Source organism: Acinonyx jubatus, chromosome A1 (assembly GCF_027475565.1).
Source record: "Acinonyx jubatus isolate Ajub_Pintada_27869175 chromosome A1, VMU_Ajub_asm_v1.0, whole genome shotgun sequence".
NCBI lineage: Eukaryota > Metazoa > Chordata > Mammalia > Carnivora > Felidae > Acinonyx > Acinonyx jubatus.
Genome location: NC_069380.1, coordinates 83681413 through 83703483, shown reverse-complemented (window position 1 = coordinate 83703483; position 22071 = coordinate 83681413). Strand labels below are relative to the sequence as shown.

Below are 22071 nucleotides of genomic sequence, written 5' to 3'. Positions count from 1 at the left end.
CTGAATATGAAATTCTCAATGATGTTTTGGTATTCCCAGAAAGCATTCCATAGAACTCTGGGCTCTTCTGGGGATCATAGTCAGATTGCAATGTGTAATAAATGCAAACATGTCCTCTGCTCTTTACTTTTTAATATTTTATTAAGTATTAACAATACTTAATAGTTAATAATACCTAATAATAATAATAATGCTATGATCAGTCAGGTATTGCCATATTACCTACTGTAGGTCCTTGTGGTGGTTACTTTTATATCTCAAAAAATATATATAGTGTACTTTTATACCATATATAGTATACTATATACTATAGTACCCAGTTACTTTTTATTCTTAAGTAATTCTGCTTTTAAAAATATTTTTATTGAGATTAGTAGACATATATCACTGTGTAAGATTAAGGTGGACAATATTATAACTTGATACATGTATAGATTCCCAAACGGTTACCACAAGAAGGTTATTTACACATTCTACCCCTCACATAGTTACCATTTTCTTTCTGTTGTTATGATAACATTAAATCTCTACTCTCATAGCACCTTTAAAGTATACATTGCAGTGATTCTAAGTGTTTATTACAGTTATTATGCTATACATTAGATATAGAAAATGTAATTCTAGCAGTTAAATTCCAGGGCTGCTAAGTTGTTTGTCAATAATATCTGTGACAAGAAAAAGAGGGAAGTTTGCAAAATACAAATTAATTCTGTCAATTAACCACATTTTTTTTCTTATTAATAGAGTATTTAATTGTCTTTCCTCTGTTAAACCCTGAGCCAATCACTCTTCCAAGTCTGCCTGTGGAGGTACAGGAAAAGGATAATACAGGGAAGGTGATTGGGGAAAGACCTATGGGAAATGGAGATGGCTCCTTCACATGGCAATAAACACTTTGTTATTATAGTTGTTGATATAATTTTTATAATTGAGATAAAATTGGTGTATAACATTATTTTAGTTTCAAGAGTAAAATATAATAAGACAATATTTGTATACACTATAAAGTGTTCATCACACTCTAGTTACTATTTGCCACCATTCAATTAACCCCCTTAACCCATTTTCCCATTCATGAAACCTGTTTCCTCTGTTCTCCCTGTTCCACCAATCTGTTCTCTGTATCTATGAGTATGATTTTGTTTTGTTTATTTAAATTCACCCTATAAGTAAAATCATGTTATTTTTCTTTCTCTGACATTTTATTCAGAAAAATACCCTCTAAGGAGATTGGAAAGTGGTTGCAGAGAGGGAGATCTTAGGCATGCCTTTTCCCATGAATATAACTATATAACCATTAAATCATCCTAAATACCTCAGAAATCAAACTGTCAGAACCAGACTGGCAGAATAAACTCCACAACTAAAGTAAGAGAAGAGGCCGCATCAAAGAATGTGAAAACATGCTTTAGGAGAGAAATGGATCATAGTTTCTGCAGTTAGGAGGTAGCAACAGACATGTAGAAGGGCAAGAAACAGAGTAACATACAGGAGAGAGTACAGGGAAAACAAATCCCTATAGCAATTGTCTTGGAAAATGAGAGGGGCTGAATTTTGTGACTTCTGGCAACAAATTGGACTTCAGCCTGAAGTTTCAAAAATCAGCAGCCTTGGCTGAGATAGAGCCTGATGGCAATGGGGCTACTTTTAGAAAAAAGACAGGAAAAGAACTTGCCAACACACAGCATGGAAAGACATTATGTAGAGAACATGGAGCACAGAGTGGAGGTTATTTGCTCATCTTGGAGCCTCTCCCAGAAAAGCAGCATTAATGGAGAGAACTCTCTGGAAGAAAAGGAACTGGCAGACAGCACCTCCCTCTCCACCACTCAGCATAAGCTCAGGACTACCTGTGGGAACCTGTGTAGTACAATCACTAGCGACCTAACTGCTTACACCGATCTGTGCCCCCATTCTCTAGTAAAGTACCCTTCCTGGTCACACTTGTTTCAGTGCCAACACAACATGCCCCACCCTCAGAAGATCTGCCCAAACCACTGCCCACACCCCAACTCTGAAGAGTTTTGTGGGTGTCAGTTCCAGTAGTGGTGGCAACACATCTCATTTCACAAGCAGACCAAAACACACCTATTTAAAATTCACCCCATTCAGGTAAGGGACCAAACACTGTTCACAACATGCAAAGAAAGCCTCAACAAATGATTGGACTGAAGGATAAAGTGATCAGAAGGGTATAAACTAAACACATTGGATATATTCCCAGAAGGGTCATGCCCTGGGAAATAGGGGACACTATGTGTATGTGTGGGGGGGAGACTACACCACTTATTCTCCATTAAGTGATCATAATCCTCATGAAAAGGAGATGTAGCAGACTTTCTTAATACACAGAAAGAGGCACAGAGATGGAGACAAAATGAGAAGACAGAGGAATTCATACCAAATGAAAGAACAACACAAAGGCATGGCCAGAGCAAAACAGATATGAGTAACATGGCCAGAGCAAAACAGATATGAGTAACATGAATAACATGCCTAATGTAATATTTAAAGCAATTATTTTACATATATACCCTGGATGTGAAAAAAGAGTGGAGGACGTGAGTAAGACTCTTAATGCAGAAATAAGGATACCAAGGGCACCTGGGTGCCTCAGTCCATTAAGCGGGCTGACTTCAGCTCAGGTCATGATCTGGCAGTTTGTGGATTTGAGTCCTACATTGGGTTTTCAGACGTCAGTGCAGAGACTGTTTCAGATCCTCTTCCTATCTCTCTCTCTCTCTCTCTCAAAAATAAACATAAAAAATAAATAAGGAATAACATATAAGAGATAAAGCATTCAGTAAAATAAATGAGAAACATGCTTGATGGAATGGACAGCAAACTGGAAGAAGTAGAATTAATTGATGATCCAGAAGACAAAGTATTGGAAAGTAATCGATTTGAACAAAAGAGAGGAAAAAAAAATGATGCAAAAAGAGAAAAGACTGAGAGAACTCAGTGACTCAGTCAAGTGAAATAACCTTCATATTATAGGAGTCCCAGAAGAAAATGAAAGATAAAAAGGGGACAAAAAATTATTTGAAGAAATAATACCTGAAATCTTCTTAATCTGTGGAAGGAAACAAATATGGAGATCCAGGAGGCACAAAGAACCCTCCAAATATCAACAAAAGCAGATTCACACCAAGACATATTCTAATTAAATTGGCAAAATATAGTGATAAAGAATACACCTTAAAAGCAGAAATATAAGTGGCACCTGGATTGCTCAATTAAGCATCTGACTCCTGATTTTGGCTCATGTCATGCTCTCACAGTTCGTGGGAATGAGCCCTGCAATGAGGCTCTGCATTGACAGTGCAAAGCTTGCTTTGGATTCTCATTTTTTCTCTCTGCCTCTCCCACATTCTTCCATGAGTGTGTGCTCTCTTTCTCTCAAAATAAATAAATAAATACATAAATAAATATTAAAAAATATATGGTTTCCCTGAGAGCCCAAGAGAGCCCACAGAATTAAAAGTTGAAATTTTCTGTATAATTCCCCTTTTTTTGATCAATAATCTTTCTTCAGGAAACATTGATGATCAACTTTATGTTATTACATCCCTCAAGGCCAGGATCTGCCTTGGATCCATCAATTCCCTCATTGCTAAGTATGATTATGCATCTTTTCACCTAGGGTTCATTGCTGGGGCCTCACTTATTTATACAGTAGATGATGAGAAGTGTAAATATTATATATGTTTTCTATTATTCCAATTGTTGAGCAAACATAATATGTGTGTTTGGTCTAGATTATCTTGTTTTACATTTGATATAGAATTTATAACAATGTTATATGGACAGAAAAAGAGCTCCAATAAGTTACACCTGAAAAAATAAATGCAATGGTGGAATGGCTTTAAATAAACAGGAAAACAACACAGAAAATTAATCACATATAACTTGATATTTTTTAATTTAAATCCAAGTGAGTTAACATACAGTGTAATAATGATTTCAGGAATAGAATTTAGTGATTCATCACTGACATAAAACACCCAGTGCTCATCCAATAAGTGTCCTCCTAAATGTTCAACACCCATTAGCCCATCCCCCTACCCAGTAACCCACCAGCAACCTTCAGTTTGTTCTCTGTATTTAAGTGTCTCATATGGTTTGTCTTCCTCTTTGTTTTTACCTTATTTTTGCTTCCCTTCCCACATCTTCATCTTTTTTGTTTCTTAAATTCCACATGTGATTGAAATCATATATATATATATATATATATATATATATATATATATATATTTCTCTGACTTATTTCACTTAGCATAATACATTCTAATTCTATCCACATAGTTCCAAAAGGCAAGATTTCATTCTTTTTGATCCCAGCATAGTGTTCCATTGTATATATGTATAGCACCTGTTCTTTATCCATTCGTCAGTCGATGGATAGTTGGGCTCTTTCCACACTTTGTTAATTGTCGATATTGCTGCTCTAAACATTTGGGTGCATGTGCCACATCGAATCAGCAATTTGTATCCTTTGGATAAGTACCTAGTAGTGAAATTGCTAGGCCATAGGGTAGTTCTATTTTTAATTTCTTGAGGAATCTCCATACAGTTTTCCAGACTATCTACACCAGTTTGCATTCCCACCAGCAGTGTAAAGTTTTCCTCTTTCTCCTAATATTTGCCTTAGTTTGTCATTGCCTTAGTTAATTTTACCCATTCTGACAGGTGTGAGGTGATGTCTCATTGTCGTGTTGATTTGTATTCCCCTGATGATGAGTGATGAGCATCTTTTCATGTGTCTGTTTGCCATCTGGAAAAATTCTTTGGAAAATTGTCTACTCATGTCTTTTGCCCATTTATTCACTGGTTTATTGGTGGGGTTTGTTTTGAGGGGAGGGTGTTGATTATGATAAGTTGTTTATAGATTTTGGATACTAACACTTTATCCCATATTTTACTTGCAAATATCTTCTCCCATTCCATCAGTTGCCTTTTAGTTTTGCTGATTGTTTCCATCCCTGTGCAGAAGTTTTTTATCTTGATGAGGTCCAAATAAAAAATGTTCACTTTTTCTTTTGTCTCCCTTGCTTCTGGATACATGACAAGTAAGAAGTTCCTGCAGCCGAGGTCACAGAGGTTGTTGCCTGTGTTCTCCTCTATGATTTTAATGGCTTCATGCCTTTTATCTCTCATGCATTTTGAGTCAATTTTTGTGTTTGTTGTAAGAAAGTGGTCCAGGTTGATTGTTCTGCGTGTCACTATCATTTTCCCAACACCATTTGCTGAAGAGACTCTCTTTTTTCCATTGCATATTCTTTTCTACTTTGTCAAAGATTAGGGTCCACATGTATACATTTGTGGTCCATTTCTGGGTTCTTAATTCTGTTGATACATTGACCTATGTGTCTGTTTTTGTGCAAGTATCATACTGATGATTAGAGCTTTTTTTATTTTTTTAATTTTTTTTAACATTTATTTATTTTTGAGACAGAGAGAGAGACACAGCATGAACGGGGGAGGGGCAGAGAGAGAGGGAGACACAGAATCGGAAGCAGGCTCCAGGCTCTGAGCCATCAGCCCAGAGCCCGATGCGGGGCTCGAACTCGCAGACCGCGAGATCGTGACCTGAGCTGAAGTCGGTCGCTCAACCAACTGAGCCACCCAGGCGCCCCGATTAGAGCTTTTTTAATACAGCTTGAAGTCCTGAAGTGTTATGGCTCCAAATTTGGGTTTTTCAACATTACTTTGGCTATTAGGGGTATTTTCTGGTTCCATACAGATTTTAGGATTGTTTGTTCTAGCTCTGTGAAGAATACTGGTGTTATTTTAATAGAGAATGCATTAAATAAGTAGATTGCTTTTGGTAGTAGTGACATTTTAACAATATTTGTTCTTACACCTCATGAGCATGGAATGTTTTTCCATGTTTGTGTGTGTGTCTTCATCAACTTTTTTCATATCTTTCTAGAGTTTTCAGCGTATAGATTTTTCACCTCTGGTTTGGTTTATTCCTAGTTATTTTATAGTTTTTGGTGTAATTGTAAATGGGATCAATTTCTTGATTTCTTTTTATGCTGCTTTGTTATTGGTTGACTGAAATACAAACAAGTTCTGTACATTGATTTTATATCCTGAGACTCTGTTGAATTCATGTATCAGTTCTAGCAGTTTTCTGGTGGAGTCTTTTGGGTTTTCCACATAGAGTACCATGTTGTGTGTGAAGAGTTAAAATTTGACTTCTTCCTAGCCAATTTGGATGTCTTTTATTTCTTTTTGTTGTCTGATTGTTGAGGCTGCACTTCTAATAGTATGTTGAATAACAGTGGTGAGAATGGACATCCCTTTTGTGTTCCTATCTTAGAGGCAAATCTCTAAGCTTTTCCCCAATGAGGATGATGTAAGCTGTGGGTCTTTCATATATGGCCTTTATGACCTTGAGGTATGTTCCTTCTATCCCTACTTTTGTGAGGATTTTTATCAAGAAAGAATGCTGTATTTTGTCAAATGCTTTCTCTGCATATATTGAGAAGATCATGTTGTTTTTATCCTTTCTTTTACTAATGTGATGCATCACATTGATTGACTTGTGGATTTTGAACCAGCCCTGCATACCAGGAATAAATCCCACATGATCATGGTGAATAAATCTTCTAATGTATTGTTGGATCTGGTTTGTTAGTATCTTATTGAGAATTTTTGCATCCGTGTTCATCAGAGAAATTGGTCTGTAGTTCTCTTTTTAACTGGGGTCTCTTTCTGGTTTTGAAATCAAAGTAATACTGTCCTTTTAGAAAGAGTTTGGAAGTTTTCTTTCCATTTATAATTTTTTTAATAGCTTCAAAAGAATGGGTGTTACCTTTTCTTTAAATGTCTGGTAGAAATTCCCTGGAAAGTCATCCAGTCCTGGACTCTTGTTTATTGGGATACTTCTGATTATTTATTCAACTTATTCAATTTCTTTTGAATCTGATCAATTTATTGTATTTCTTCCTGTATCTGCTTTGGCAGTTTATATGTTTCTAGGAATTTGTTCATTTCTTCCAGATTTCCCCATTTGTTGGCATATAATTGCTCATAGTATTCTATTTATTGATTCTATTTCTGTGGTGTTGGTTGTGATCTCTCCTCTTTCATTCATGATTTTATTTATTTGGGCCCTTTCTTTTTTTATTTTTGATCAATCTGGCTAGGGATTTATCAATTTTGTTAATTCTTTCAAAGTAGCAGCTCCTGGTTCTATTGATCTGTTTTACTGGGTTTTTGTTTGTTTTTGTTTTAATTTCTGTATCATTGACTTCTGCTCTAGTTTTTATTGTTTCCCTTCTTTTGCTGGTTTTAGGCTTTATTTGCTCTTCTTTTCCCAGATTTTTTTAGGAGTAAGTTAAGTTATCTATTTGAGACGTTTCTTCCACCTTTAGGAATGCCTGGATTGCTATTTACTTCCTTCTTCTGACTTTTCTGCGTACCTAAGGTTTTGGATGGTCGTGTTTTCATTTTCATTGGCTTCCATGTACTTTTTAATTTCCTCTTCAATTTCTTCATTAACGCATTCATTCTTTAGTAGGATGTTCTTTAATCTCCAAATATTCATGGCCATTCCAAATTTTTTGTTGTGATTTATTTCGAGTTCCATGGTTTTTCATATGTGAAAATACACAAGGTATGATCTTGATTTTTTTTGTACTTGTTGAGGGCTGATTTGAGACCCAGTATGTGATATATTCTGGAGACTGTTCCAAGTGCACTTGAGAGGAATGTGTATTCTACTGCTTTAGGAAAAAGTGTTCTGAATATATCTGTTACGTCCATCCAGTCCACTGTGTCATTCAAAGCCATTGTATCCTTGTTGATTTTCTGCTTACATGATCTGTCCATTGATGTCAGTGATGTTTTGAAGTCCCCTACTATAATGGTATTATTATCAATAAATGTATTTATGTTTTTGATTATTTGATTTATATATTTGTGTGCCTCACATTGGGGGTATAAATATTACACTTTTTAGATCTCTTGGTGGATAGACCCATTAATTATAATGCCCTTTTTTATCTCTTTTTATAGTCTTTATTTTAAAATTTAGTTTGTCTGATATAAATATGGCTACTACAGTTTCCTTTGATGAACATTAGCATAATAGTTAGTTCTCCATCCCCTTACTTTCAATCTGAAGTTGTCTTTAGGTCTGAAATGTGTCTCCCATAAGGAGCATATAGATGAGTCTTATTTTCTCATCCATTCTTATACCGTATGTCATTCGTTTGTAGCATTTAGTCCATTTACCTTTAGAGTGAGTACTGAATTATATGAACTTAGTGCCACTGTGTTGCATATAGAATTGGAGTTTCTGGTGATTTTCTCTGGTCTTTTCTAGTCTTTGTTGCTTTTGGTCTGATTTGTTTTATCTTTTCTTCATTTAAAGAATCCCCCCTTAAAAATTTTTGCAGGGCTGGATTAGTGGTAACAAACTTCTTTAGTTTTTGTTTGTCTGGGAAACCTTTATCTCTCCTGTTTTGAATGAAAGCAGTACTGGATAAAGAATTCTTGGTTGCATACTTTTCTGATTCAGCACATTGAATATATTCTGCCACTCCTTTATGGCCTGTCAAGTTTCTGTGGATAGGTCTGCTGTGAACTTCATCTGTCTTTGTTAAGTTAAGGACTTTTTTTCCTTGTGGCTTTTTATGATTCTTTACGTTTATGTGTATTCTGTGAATTTGACAATAATAAGACTTTGTGATGTTTGGTTTTTGTTGAATCTAAAGGCAGTTCAGTGTTTCTTTGATTTTGATGTGTGTCCTTCCACAGATTAGGAAAGTTTCCCCTATAACTTTCTGCACACTTTTCTCTCTGTTCATCTTCTGCAACACCTATGATTCAGTTGTTATTCCTTTTTAATAAGTCGCTGAGTTCCCTAAGTCTTGCATAGTGTTCTTTTCCCTTTATTTTCCTCTTTTTTTATGATTCATTATTCTCCATAATTTTATCTTCTATATCCCTGATTCGCTGCTCTGCTTCATCCATTCTTGCTGACATGGCATCTATTTGAGATTGAATCTTGGTTATAGCATTTTTAAATTTGGCCTAACAAGATTTTTTTTTCTTTTATCTCTGCAGACAGGGATTCTCTGGTGTCTTCTATGCTTTTTTTCAACCCTAACTAGTATTCTTATTATCCTGGTTCTAAATTCTATTTCAGATATCTTACTTATACCTGTGTTGATTAAGTCTCTGGCTGTCATTTTTCCTGTTACTTCTTTTGGGGTGAATTCCTTTATTTTCTTATGTTGAAGACAAAATTAACAAAATAAATAATAAAAAATAAAACATTAAAACAAAACAAAAAAATCATATAAAGGAAGTTAGATCCTAGGTGTGTTTTGGTCTGCTTGTTGAAAAAAGGTTTATAGACTAGAGAAAAATCTAAAGGAAAAAAAAAGTAAGAAAAAATTTAAAAATTAATAAAATAATAATAACACAATTAAATAAAAGAAATAGGAGAAACATTTTAAAACCATAAAAATAATGTAAAAAGAATAAAAATATTTTTTCTCTTTCTGTATCCAAGAAAAGGAAAGAAAAGAAAGAATGAAGAAAACAATATAAGCAAAATCAGAAGCAAGAAAATGAAAAAGAATAAATGAACCAGCCAACAGAATAAACCCTAATGACATTGCATCCAGTTTCCCCTAGAATTAAAACTGTGAAGCCCTCTATAGTCTGTACACCAAGGAGGTTGACTGACTTGTAATGGTATTCTGGGGGTTGTGCTTAGAAGGCACAGATCATCAGGGTTTGTTGTAACAGCATAGCTCTCCACTAGATGGCGCTACCTAAATTGGATGGGTCAATGTGGTGCCCATGTGCATGTGCAGAGGAGGTGGAAATGGCTTCACCCAGCTCCCTAGTCTCTGGTATAGGTACTTCAAGCTCTCACTGACATGCATTCAAGCACCCCTCCTTTGCTTCAGGCTTCTGTCATCTCCCCACCTCTAGCCTGTCCTTGTCCAAACTTTCCATCTGCCAGGCGGTACCTCATACCAGGGTTTTATTTCAGATAGGTCTGTGTTTCAAAACCCCACCCTTCAGAGATTACCCATGGCTTGGACTCAAGCCTACTTTCTGTGGGAGGGCCTCAGTGAGCAATGTCCAGGTGTTTGCCCCAGAAAATTTTCATGTGATCACAGAGCAACAGAGGGTCAGAGATTATGACAACACAGCTGGCATCAGGTTTTCACCGCACTCTGGTGTCTTAGTCCCAATACTAGCAAATATGGCTGCTCACCAGGGTCCACTGGGACCTTTGTCTGTGGGGAAGCTGTATAGCCTCTATCAAATAATCCCCAAGCAGGGCAATCATTTTTCCCTGTTTGGCACATGGGCCCCTCAGACCTCACTGTCTGGTCCTTAATTCTTCACCAGAGCATCGCCAGGCACTGACTCTGAAACTGCAGACTCTGTGCTCCACTGTTTATAGAATCCTGGTGGTATTGAAACTCTCTTTTCTCCCTGTCAATTGTTTTGGAGAAAGATTTCTTATTCATTCCCCTGTGAGTGTTTTCACTCCATCTGTGTTTTTCTCTCCAGATACTTTTGGGGTAAATGGTTTTTATTGCACAATCTGATGTGCTTCACTCTCCAGGTTTCATTTTCTCCCTGTCTTCTCTCTGTGAAAACCACTCCCTACTTTCTCTGGCTTTTCTTTCCCCCAGTTCACCTCTCCACATTGCATACGTGCTGAGTTCTGTGACTCAGGTTATGCAGATGTTGTGTTAATCCTCGGATTAATGAAAATGGTTTGGTGGTGAAGTAGCTGCATTTCAGGGATAAGACAAGCCCAGGGTATACATGCTTTTCCACCATTGTATCTCCTCTTTATATTCTTGAATTAATTGTAAAACTTGTTTTCTTCTTTGTCAACAGTTTTTTGTACTTTATAGAATGTTTGTGCTAATTGATTAACATTTTAATTACATTATTAGTTACTATTTGTACATATTCTCTGGCAAATTGGTTTTCATAGATACTATATCTTGGGTGTATGTAGTTTTACTTCCCAGAACATCTGATAATCAACATATGTATATATGTTGGTAAAGCTTTTATTAACCTGTGGTAATAGTGTTTGTGTGACAAATCTAGTTTTATACCAAATAGAGGTGAAATCATGGAGAAACATGGTTTCATTAAAATACAACATCAAGATTTTTATAGAGGTGTTGTGTTGACCTCCCCCCCAACAGAACCTTCCTTTACTCTTATGCCATATGTTAGATTGAGCTGGTGTTATAACAATAAAGTTGGCTGTTGTAAATTCTGGACTCCTTTATTTTTCTGGACAGAGCTATATCCCTTTTCTCATCTCACAAACATATGTAGATATCCAGGTCCAAAAGGTATTATGATGCAGTAAAGATAATCCTGTTCCAATAAGAATACATGTAGAATTAATAATCATCCCAATATCAACAAATTCAACATCATAAATATGATTTGTGACTAATTTATGCATCAAGGCAGTGACAGAACAAAAGTATAAGTTACAAGTTTGTTTAGTAATTTTCCATAGGTTAGGAAGACTATGTAATTTTCATAAAATCATATTTGGGGCTGTTGTTGTTAATGCAGATGTCCACTGATTCATGGCCACTTTTGATCCCATATGAATTAACCTATCATATAAACCTTGTTTCATTAAACTTCATGCCCTTTCCCATTGCTGAGTGCTGGCATTTGTTTCTATAAGGTTTTGGGCTTGGTTTATCCAATTTATTACTTCTAAGTTATCAGCCCAGGTAGCTTTACAACCTTGACTCTCATCTTGAAGTAACCACTCTAGTTTCCCCTTTTCTACAAATTTGTTTTCCTTTTTGGTGTACCTTTACTTAGTAAAGACAAATTCTGTTTACCCTAAAATTCCAAGTTCAACCCCAAGGCTCCCAAAGCTCTTTGTTCTTTGGAGCTAATGTTGATTAATCCACCATAGGTGTTGTCGCCATTGTAAAGTAATAGCCTTAGTACAGTTTGGGTACAAATTTTGAACCCAAAAATTTTGAGCTCCCCATGTGAAAGTTAATTTGGTTTTAGTTATTTTGAAGCACAATTTGTTTTGTGTGTATCAAAAAGCTTCCCATAACATTCATGGTCTTATACTTGAATTAGTATATGGGGGAGGTTGTGACCATCAATTTATTCCTAATAGGTTTTTTTCTCTTTTCTTTCCTTTATTTTTTATATGCTTTTATTTCTTTTGTTTATTTGTCTTAATCTATTTCATCCAAACAGCATGGCTTGTGTATAGATTGAATATTTTGGCAGCTAGGGCAAGCTGCTGCTAATCGTTGTTTTCATATTCTGCAGGCTATTGCAAAAAAAATCATCCAAATTTATTGAAACACAGTGATCAGTTTGCTGAGTATTATAAATTATACAGGTAGGATTTGAATTTGGTGATATTTATTAGAACATTAATCCTAGCATGTGTTTCCTATAATAAATATATCCCAATAAGTAGGCACCAAAAGTTAAATGCCTATTTGAACTACTCTATGGAGTCATAAACATGTGGTGTAAGTTGTCAGTATAGTGTATAGCTGTGGTGCTCTTCCAGTGACATTAGTAAATTTAGCATGTAAACAGAAGATTTTATCACGGTGTAATAGAAAAGGGGATGGAGATAAATATGCAGGCTTATGATAATCTAAGTTTACAGAGTTGCAAAGCATACTGAAAAATAGAACAGGCTTGGTCCTCAATCTGGGGATTAGCTGTCTACTCAGTTTTCATCTGTTTCTCATCCTGGTTAACAGCAAATGTTGCTTTAGGAGGAGCCCAGTGTCATAAATAGGAGTTGAAGTCCACTCACGTGAAGGTGACTTTTTTAAAGTGATAATCATGGATCCGTGAGCTTATTTCCCTTAATTGGAACCACAGGGATATTTTAAGAGTACCTGGTGAGGTCCTTTCCTTTGCTCTCTCTCTCTGTCTCTCTCTCCTTCATTTGAGAACTAATTTAGGAAGTCAGAAATCAAACCAGTACTTTGTTTTGGGACCTGAATTAGGCCTTGACAATAGGATAGTATATTCCCTTTTAATAAGGTGGGCTCATATCACCCTTTTTTAAACCTCATAGGTCATCCTGTTATCATTTCAAATGGGTAAAGTTGATGTTTGGCTAAAGGAGTAGACCTGAGAATCAAACACACCAGTGGAAGAACTTTTGGCTATGGTTGGTTAAAAGCTTCAGAAAATTTTGTTAATTAAATTTTAATTGCGCCATTAGTTCTTTCTACCAATCCAGAAGATTGAGGATGATAAGCACAGTGAAAATGCCGCATTATTGGCCAAACATTGCATATTGTTTCAATTATTTGTTGTGTGAAATGGGAGACTTTGTCACTATCTAGTTCTGAAGGAACTACCCAATCAGGAATAATTACTTTCAATTAATATTTTAGCTACTGTGAAGGCAGCAGCTCTCTAACAAGGGAAGACTTTGACCCAATGAGAAAACATGTAATTCATAATCAAAACATATTTATATCCTTGAGTAAGTGGTAAATGAATAAAGTCGATGTGCCATATTTCAAAGGGACTCTTTGAGAATGGAAAAGACCTTGAGATCCAGTCAGTAATTGTGTTTAAGACAAATTGTACAGTGTTTATATAGCTTATAAGCAGCTTTTGGGAGAATTTTCCAAATGTATTGTTTTCCCCGTTATTTTTCAGGTCCCCAATTAATTAATTGATGAAAATATAATAAAAGGGGCATCTGGGAACTAAGAAACAATGGGTTTTCTATTGGCCCTTCCCATATCTGTGATAGGGAGTCTAATTCGACCCCGCCTTTTTTTCTTAGAAATATTTTCTTATGCCTTCAAAATAAGATTTTTAAAGTTTATTTATTTATTTTGAGAGTAAAAGGAAACAGGGGAGGGGCAGGGAGCAAGGGAGAGAAAGAAACCCAAGCAGGTTCCATGCTGTCATCATGGAGCCCAACATGGACTTGATAGTTTGAATCATGAGATTATGCCCAGAGCTGAAATCCAGAGTTGATCACTTAACCAACTGAACAACCCAGGTGCCCCAAGATTTTTTTTTAATGAAAACTAATAAGATTAAAGGAACACTCAAGAATATGTGTCAAGTCCACCTTCAAGGCTGCCAGGTTGGCAGCTGAATCAGCTAAATTGTTTCCTTTAACTTCTGTGGTGTCTGCATTTGCATGTACAAGAAGTTTTTAATAGAAAGTTGTTTTAGTAATTGTATAGCTTCTAGTAATTGGGCTACTTATTTTCCATTTTTTTTAATAGGTTGTCTAGTAGAGGTCAGAAATTCTCTTTATTTCCATAGTATGCCAAAGTAATGAGTGACTCCAAAAATATAATGGCTATAACTATACATATTAGCAATTTTATCTTTTGCTAGCTGGCAAGCTCTAATGAGAGCTATCAATTCTGCCTGTTGAGTTTACTTAACGCTTTGTAAATAAGAGCTTTCAATAATATCAGGTAGTGATATGATAGCATACCCAGCTTGGTAATGTCTTTGTTCATCCTTAGATAAAACTTGATGGTGGACCATGTTAGATCTTCATTATCAAGAGACATTCCCTGTAAATAATTTCCTGGTGTAAGAAGATAATCAGTTAACATAATACAATCATGAGTATTAAGGTGTTAAGTGCCCTCTGGTGTGGGTAGTAAAGTGAAAGAAGGATTCAGAATATGCCATTGCATTAGGTGATGGTAGTTGCAGATAAGAATGATTCATAAGAAGCAAGTCAGCTAGCAGAGAAACGTTGGGTATAATAAGCATTCAGAAAGGCTTCAGCTGAGTGAGGCACATAGATAAAGAAGAGCTCATAATTATTTCTCCAGTGGCTTTACAGTGGAAGGATGTGGCAGAAATAGCCCTTAAACAAGAGTGAAGGGACGCTTTAGCCTCTGAATCTAGTTGCTGGCTATGATATCCTAGTGGATGATAGTAATCACTATGTTTTTGAGCTAATACTCATAGGTAATGCCCTCTATTTTCATGTATAAAGGGGAAAAAAGGTAATTTATAGTTAAGGTGACCTGAAACTAGGGTCTGAGTTAATATATACCTTAGTGTTTCTGCAGATTTTTGTCCTTCAGGGGTCCAGATCATGAGTCCAGATTGGTTTAACTTTAATAGAGTTTTAAAAGTTTACTTATTTATTTGTGTGTGGGAGACATAAATAATTTAAAGTAGGCCATGAACTGTCAGTGTGGAGCCCGACACAGGTTCGAACCCATGGGCCATGAGATCATGATTTGAGCCAAAATCAAGAGTCATATGCTTAACTGACTGAGAGACCCAGGTGCCACTATCTTAAATAGATTACATAAAGGTTGAATTATAATAGGAAAAATTAGGTATCTAGTTTTGGCAATAGCTTATAAGCCCTAGAAATCCTCTTAATTATCTCTTGGTTTTGGGCAAATGGAAAAAAAAATTCCTCTTATTTTTTCAGCATCCGTCAATAGGCCATCTTTTGATATCATCCTATTTTGATGGTATTTTACTATAGATAAGTAAAATTGCAATATGTTTCTTGAGACTTTATGGCACTGAGAGGCCAGTTGTTTTAACAACAACAACAACAACAACAACAACAAAATAGAGTCCTTTTGAGAATCTGTTTCTGTGTTTAAGCATAGCAGTAGGCGATCTACATATTGAATAAGAGTAGAGTGTTCAGGAAAAATTCATTTCTTCTAAATCAGCTCTTAAGATCAGAGAAAAATATCCCTGTGGCATTACAGTCCAATTATATTGACGACCTTCCCAAGAGAAGGCAAATGGATATTGACTATCCTTACCTGCATGAATGTTAAAGAAGAAAAAGCACCACGTAGGTAAACTGGTTAAAAAAAAAACATATCTGTCTGTCTATATATCTATATCTATATATTTATATTTGTGTCTATATCTATGTCATATCTATATCTCTATCTATCGATCTAGGCATCAGTGGGTATAGCAGAAAGTATTGCATGGGGATTAGGAACTATGGGGTGGGTTTGCATGACAATGGTGATTATGGATCTCAAATCTTTGACAAATCTCCGTCCTTTATCATGAGCTTTTGTTCCAGAAATATTGGAGTGTTACAAGGGGTACTACAAGGAATGTTTCCTTTTTTAAGTAATCTTGAATAATTGTCCTAATTCCATTTATAGCTTCAGATTTTAGTGAATATTTGAAAATACTGGGCAATGGTTTGGATTCATCTATAGTTATTTTATTGGAGGGGCAAACTTAAATTTTCCTATATCATTGGAAGAAGAGGATCATAATTATTCTGGCACCTGAGATAAGAAATGCTTGTTAACTTCACAGCCTTGATTAGCTTGACATAAAACCATAACCCTTGCAGAAATATCCTTTTGAGCTTCAATTATATTTTCTAAATTTAAACACAATTTTCCTTTCTGTGAGAAAGAGATATGAATATTTTATTTTTGTAAAAAAATCATCACCAACTAGATGAATTGGATCACAATGTACCAAATGGAAAATATATTGTCCTGTTACATCTCTGAGTGGGAAAGTCATAGGTTTAGATTTATATACCTGGAGAGGTTGATTTGAAACCCTATCATTTGGATAATTTCTTTACTCTAAAGAGGGCAGTGTATCACAGTAGGGCTAAGTACAAATAATGTGTCTCCTGTGTCCCTGAAGGCCTTATTAATTTCACCATCTATATTAATATCAATTTTTCCTAAAGTATTGGTAAGGAGTAAGGGGGATATCTCTTGATTTTATATTAGCACCTCTATTATTTCTTTTTTATTATGTTGTTTTCAAATCCCATTTCAATTTATGACACTCTATTTTAATATGACCAAGCTTTTTATAATAATAACATGTATGGTCATAAGTTGAATTTTATTTTATCCTTTGGAATGATTTTTTTTTCTGAGCTTTAGTTAACTGTTGAAGTTGAAAATTCATGACCTTGATAGGTTTAGCTTTCTCTTTTTGCTATTGTTGTGTTTTAGGTGACTGATATAGAAAAGATATGAGGGCAGAAGTGGCTAAGGAGGCCCATTCCACATCACATTGTCTAATGACGTAGCCAACTTTTCATCTAAGTCTTCTGAGAAGGTAGAATTTAGCAATGGGTTATTTTGATGATTTTGAAAACTTACAGGAGACATCCCTGAAAACTTTAAAATCATAAAAAATCAAACGTGTATTCTCCTTATTTGTGTTTGTATTGTTGAATTTTAGTCCAATCGATTTTTTAGGGAATATAGTAGATTTTGCCTGAGATAGTCTATGAGCAATATATCTGTCTCTTTCTAAACCAGATGATTCATATTTAGGAAAATCCTCTATAAGATTTTTCCATTTCTATTTTTTTCATTTATACTTTGGCTTTGCTGTCAGAATCAGCATATGCATAAGTCGCTATAACTCATGATACCCTGACTTCTTTGCCTTTAAAATAAGGTAAAATTCCTGAACAAACTTATAGGGATCTGCAATACATTGGGCAAGTCCTTAGTCAGATTTTTAAGTTCTGCCCTTGTTCATGGAGCATAAATGAGGGCTGGTTCACCTTTCCCTATAATGATCTTTTCATTGAATGGAGCTGCAATAACCTTTATGTCTTTGGTAGCTAGGTTATGATGCTTAGAGCTTTCAGAAGAAAAAGATTGTGGAGGTAGGGTAAACGAGTCAAAATACGAGTTCAGTTAGAAGTGGGTATAGAAAGGTAGGGAGAAAAAGAATTTCAGTAGCTGTTTTGGGCCCTTTTCCAGTTTTTCTATCACTTCTAAAAGTGTCTCATTAGTTTCCTGTAATGAAAGCAGCTTATCACTTTCTCTTTTAAAAGTTACTATACACCAGTTAAAGTATGGTTCCCATTCATATAGTTTAGTTTTGTAGCTGCTCTCTTAAATTGTACACTCAAGAAAATCAATTTAGACATGTCAAAAGAACCCCATTTGGACCATCTAAGGCTCAGGTTACCCTTGATTAGATCCTCTATTTAAACAATCACTTGCAGGTAGAGGATCCACGTGTGTTACAGACTGCCAGAGTTCCAGTGAGTGCTTGTTGCTTTCTTGGTTTTGCTTACCTTTGATGGATGGTTTCCCATTAATTTTCATTTCACTTTACGTTTAGAATAGTGCTTGAACCCGTTGCCCATCCCCCAGCCAAAATCCCAAAGGGAACCAGTTCCTGCCAGGGAATTTGCTTGCTCCCGCAAACACCCAACACTGTGCTTCTGCAGAGCCACCCCTCCAGCAGCGGGTCTGACTCCCTCCCACTGCCACAGGGCCCCTCCTGAAGTGGATCACCGAAGGAGAAGCGAGCTAAGCCTGCCCCTCCTGCCCCCGTGCACCTTGCCTACCCACCCCAGCTAATACGCCAGATCCCCAGCACCACAAGCCTGGCAGTGTGCAAGTAGCCCAGACGGGCCACGCCACCCCACAGTGAATCCCGCCCCTAGGAGAGGGGAAGAGAAGGCACACACCAGTCTGACTGTGGCCCCAGCGGTGGGGCAGACATCAGGTCTGACTGGGGCCCCGCCCACCAACTCCAGTTATACACCACAGCACAGGGGAAGTGCTCTGCAGGTCTGCACCACTACAGGGATTATCCAAAATGACCAAAGGGAAGAATTCCCCTCAGAAGAATCTCCAGGAAATAACAACAGCTAATGAACTGATCAAAAAGGATTTAAATAATATAACGGAAAGTGAATTTAGAATAATAGTCATAAAATTAATTGCAGGGCTTGAAAACAGTATAGAGGACAGCAGAGAATCTCTTGCTACAGAGATCAAGGGACTAAGGAACAGTCAGGAAGAGCTGAAAAACGCTTTAAACAAGATGCAAAATAAAATGGAAACGACTACAGCTCGGATTGAAGAGGCAGAGGAGAGAATAGGTGAACTAGAAGTTAAAATTAAAGAAAAAGAGGAAGCTGAGAAAAACAGAGACAAAAAAATCCAGGAGTATGAGGGGAAAATTAGAGAACTAAGTGATGCACTAAAAAGAAATAATATACACATTATTGGTATTCCAGAGGAGGAAGAGAGAGGGAAAGGTGCTGAAGATGTATTTGAATAATAGCTGAGAACTTCCCTGAACTGGGGAAGGAAAAAGACATTGAAATCCAAGAGGCACAGAGAACTCCCTTCAGACGTAACTTGAATAGATCTTCTGCAGGACATATCATAGTGAAACTGACAAAATACAAGGATAAAGAGAAAATTCTGAAAGCAGCGAAGGATAAACGTGACCTAACATATAAAGAGAGACCTATAAGACTCGTGACTGATCTCTCTTCTGAAACTTGGCAGGCCAGAAAGGATTGGCAGGAGATCTTCAATGTGTTGAACAGAAAAATATGCAGCCGAGAATCCTTTATCCAGCAAGTCTGTCATTTAGAATAGAAGGAGAGATAAAGGTCTTCCCAAACAAACAAAAACTGAAGGAATTCATCACCACTAAACCAGTCCTACAAGAGATCCTAAGGGGGATCCTGTGAGACAAAGTACCAGAGACATCTCTACAAGCATAAAACATACAGACATCACAATAACTCTAAACCCATATCTTTCTATAATAACACTGAATGTAAATGGACTAAATGCGCCAACCAAAAAACATAGGGTATCAGAATGGATAAAAAAACAAGACACATCTATTTGCTGTCTACAAGAGACTCATTTTAGATCTGAGGACACAGTCAGATTGAGAGTGAGGGGATGGAGAACTATCTATCATGCTACTGGAAGCCAAAAGAAAGCTGGAGTAGCCATACTTATATCAGACAAACTAGACTTTCAATTAAAGGCTGTAACAAGAGATGAAGAAGGACATTATATAATAGTTACAGGGTCTATCCATCAGGAAGAGCTAACAATTATAATTGTCTATGCGCTGAATACAGGAGCCCCCAAATATATAAAACAATTACGCACAAACAGAAGCAACCTTACTGAGAAGAATGTGGTAATTGCAGGGGACTTTAACACTCCACTCACAGAAATGGATAGATCATCTAGACACAAGGTCAATAAAGAAACAAGGGCCCTGAATGAGACATTGGATCAGATGGACTTGACAGATATATTTAGAACTCTGCATCCCAAAGCAACAGAATATACTTTCTTCTCGAGTGCACATGGAACATTCTCCAAGATAGATCACATTCTAGGTCACAAAACAGCCCTTCATAAATATACAAGAGTTGAAATTATACCATGCATACTTTCATACCACAATGCTATGAAGCTTGAAATCAACCACAGGAAAAAGTCTGGAAAACCTCCAAAAGCATGGAGGTTAAAGAACACCCTACTAACGAATAAGTGGGTCAACCAGGCAATTAGAGAAGAAATTAAAAAAATATATGGAAACAAACGAAAATGAAAATACAACAATCCAAACGCTTTGGGATGCAGCAAAGGCAGTCCTGAGAGGAAAATATATTGCAATCCAGACCTATCTCAAGAAACAAGAAAAATCCCAAATACAAAATCTAACAGCACACCTAAAGGAAATAGAAGCAGAACAGCAAAGACACCCTAAACCCAGCAGAAGAAGAGAAATAATAAAGATCAGAGGAGAAATGAACAATATAGAATCTAAAAAAACTGCAGAGCAGATCAATGAAACCAAGAGTTGGTTTTTTGAAAAAAAATAAACAAAATTGACAAACCTCTAGCCAGGCTTCTCAAAAAGAAAAGGGAGATGACCCAAATAGATAAAATCATGGAAGAAAATGGAATTATTACAACCAATCCCTCAGAGATACAAACAATTATCAGGGAATACTATAAAAAATTATATGCCAACAAATTGGACAACATGGAAGAAATGGACAAATTCCTAAATATCCACACACTTCCAAAACTCAATCAGGAGGAAATAGAAAGCTTGAACAGACCCATAGCCAGCAAAGAAATTGAATTGGTTATCAAAAATCTCCCAAAATAAGAGTCCAGGACCAGATGGCTTCCCAGGGGAGTTCTACCAGACGTTTAAAGCAGAGATAATACCTATCCTTCTCAAGCTATTCCAAGAAATAGAAAGGGAAGGAAAACTTCCAGACTCATTCTATGAAGCCAGTATTACTTTGATTCCTAAACCAGACAGAGACCCAGTAAAAAAAGAGAACTATAGGCCAATATCCCTGATGAATATGGATGCAAAAATTCTCAATAAGATACTAGCAAATCGAATTCAACAGCATATAAAAATAATTATTCACCATGATCAAGTGGGATTCATTCCTGGGATGCAGGGCTGGTTCAACATTCGCAAATCCATCAACGTGATACATCACATTAATAAAAGAAAAAATAAGAACCCTATGATCCTGTCAATCGATGCAGAAAAGGCCTTTGACAAAATCCACCACCCTTTCTTAATAAAAACCCTTGAGAAAGTCAGGATAGAAGGAACATACTTAAACATCATAAAAGCCATTTATGAAAAGCCCACAGCTAACATCATCCTCAATGGGGAAAAACTGAGAGCTTTATCCCTGAGATCAGGAACATGACAGCGATGCCCACTCTCACCGCTGTTGTTTAACATAGAGTTGGAAGTTCTAGCATCAGCAATCAGACAACAAAAGGACATCAAAGGTATCAAAATTGGCAAAGATGAAGTCAAGCTTTCGCTTTTTGCAGATGACATGATATTATACATGGAAAATCTGATAGACTCCACCAAAAGTCTGCTAGAACTTTTGAATTCAGCAAAGTTGCAGGATACAAAATCAATGTACAGAAATCACTTGCATTTTTATACACTAACAATGAAGCAACAGAAAGACAAATAAAGAAACTGATCCCATTCACAATTGCACCAAGAAGATAAAATACCTAGGAATAAATCTAACCAAAGATGTAAAAGATCTGTATGCTGAAAACTATAGAAAGCTTATGAAGGTAATTGAAGAAGAAATAAAGAAATGGAAAGACATTCCTGCTCATGGATTGGAAAAATAAATATTGTCAAATTGTCAATACTACCCAAAGCTATCTACACGTTCAATGCAATCCCAATCAAAATTGCACCAGCATTCTTCTCGAAACTAGAACAAGCAATTCT

At 36.2% G+C, this 22071-nt stretch overlaps 1 long non-coding RNA gene across 2 annotated transcripts in view; it reads right to left on the bottom strand.

Annotated features, from left to right (window-relative positions):
- Positions 1–11202: 11202 nt before the first annotated feature.
- LOC106974935 (uncharacterized) overlaps positions 11203–22071 on the bottom strand; it is a 43420-nt gene continuing 32551 nt past the window's right edge. Inside the window, exons 3-4 of one of the 2 annotated variants that reach the window (XR_008296847.1) lie at positions 14492–14587; positions 11203–11382 (exon numbers count right to left, since the gene is read on the bottom strand). This is a non-coding gene — a long non-coding RNA (uncharacterized LOC106974935). The remainder of the gene's footprint in view (positions 11383–14491; positions 14588–22071) is intronic. The other variant, XR_008296845.1, reaches the window with a different exon arrangement.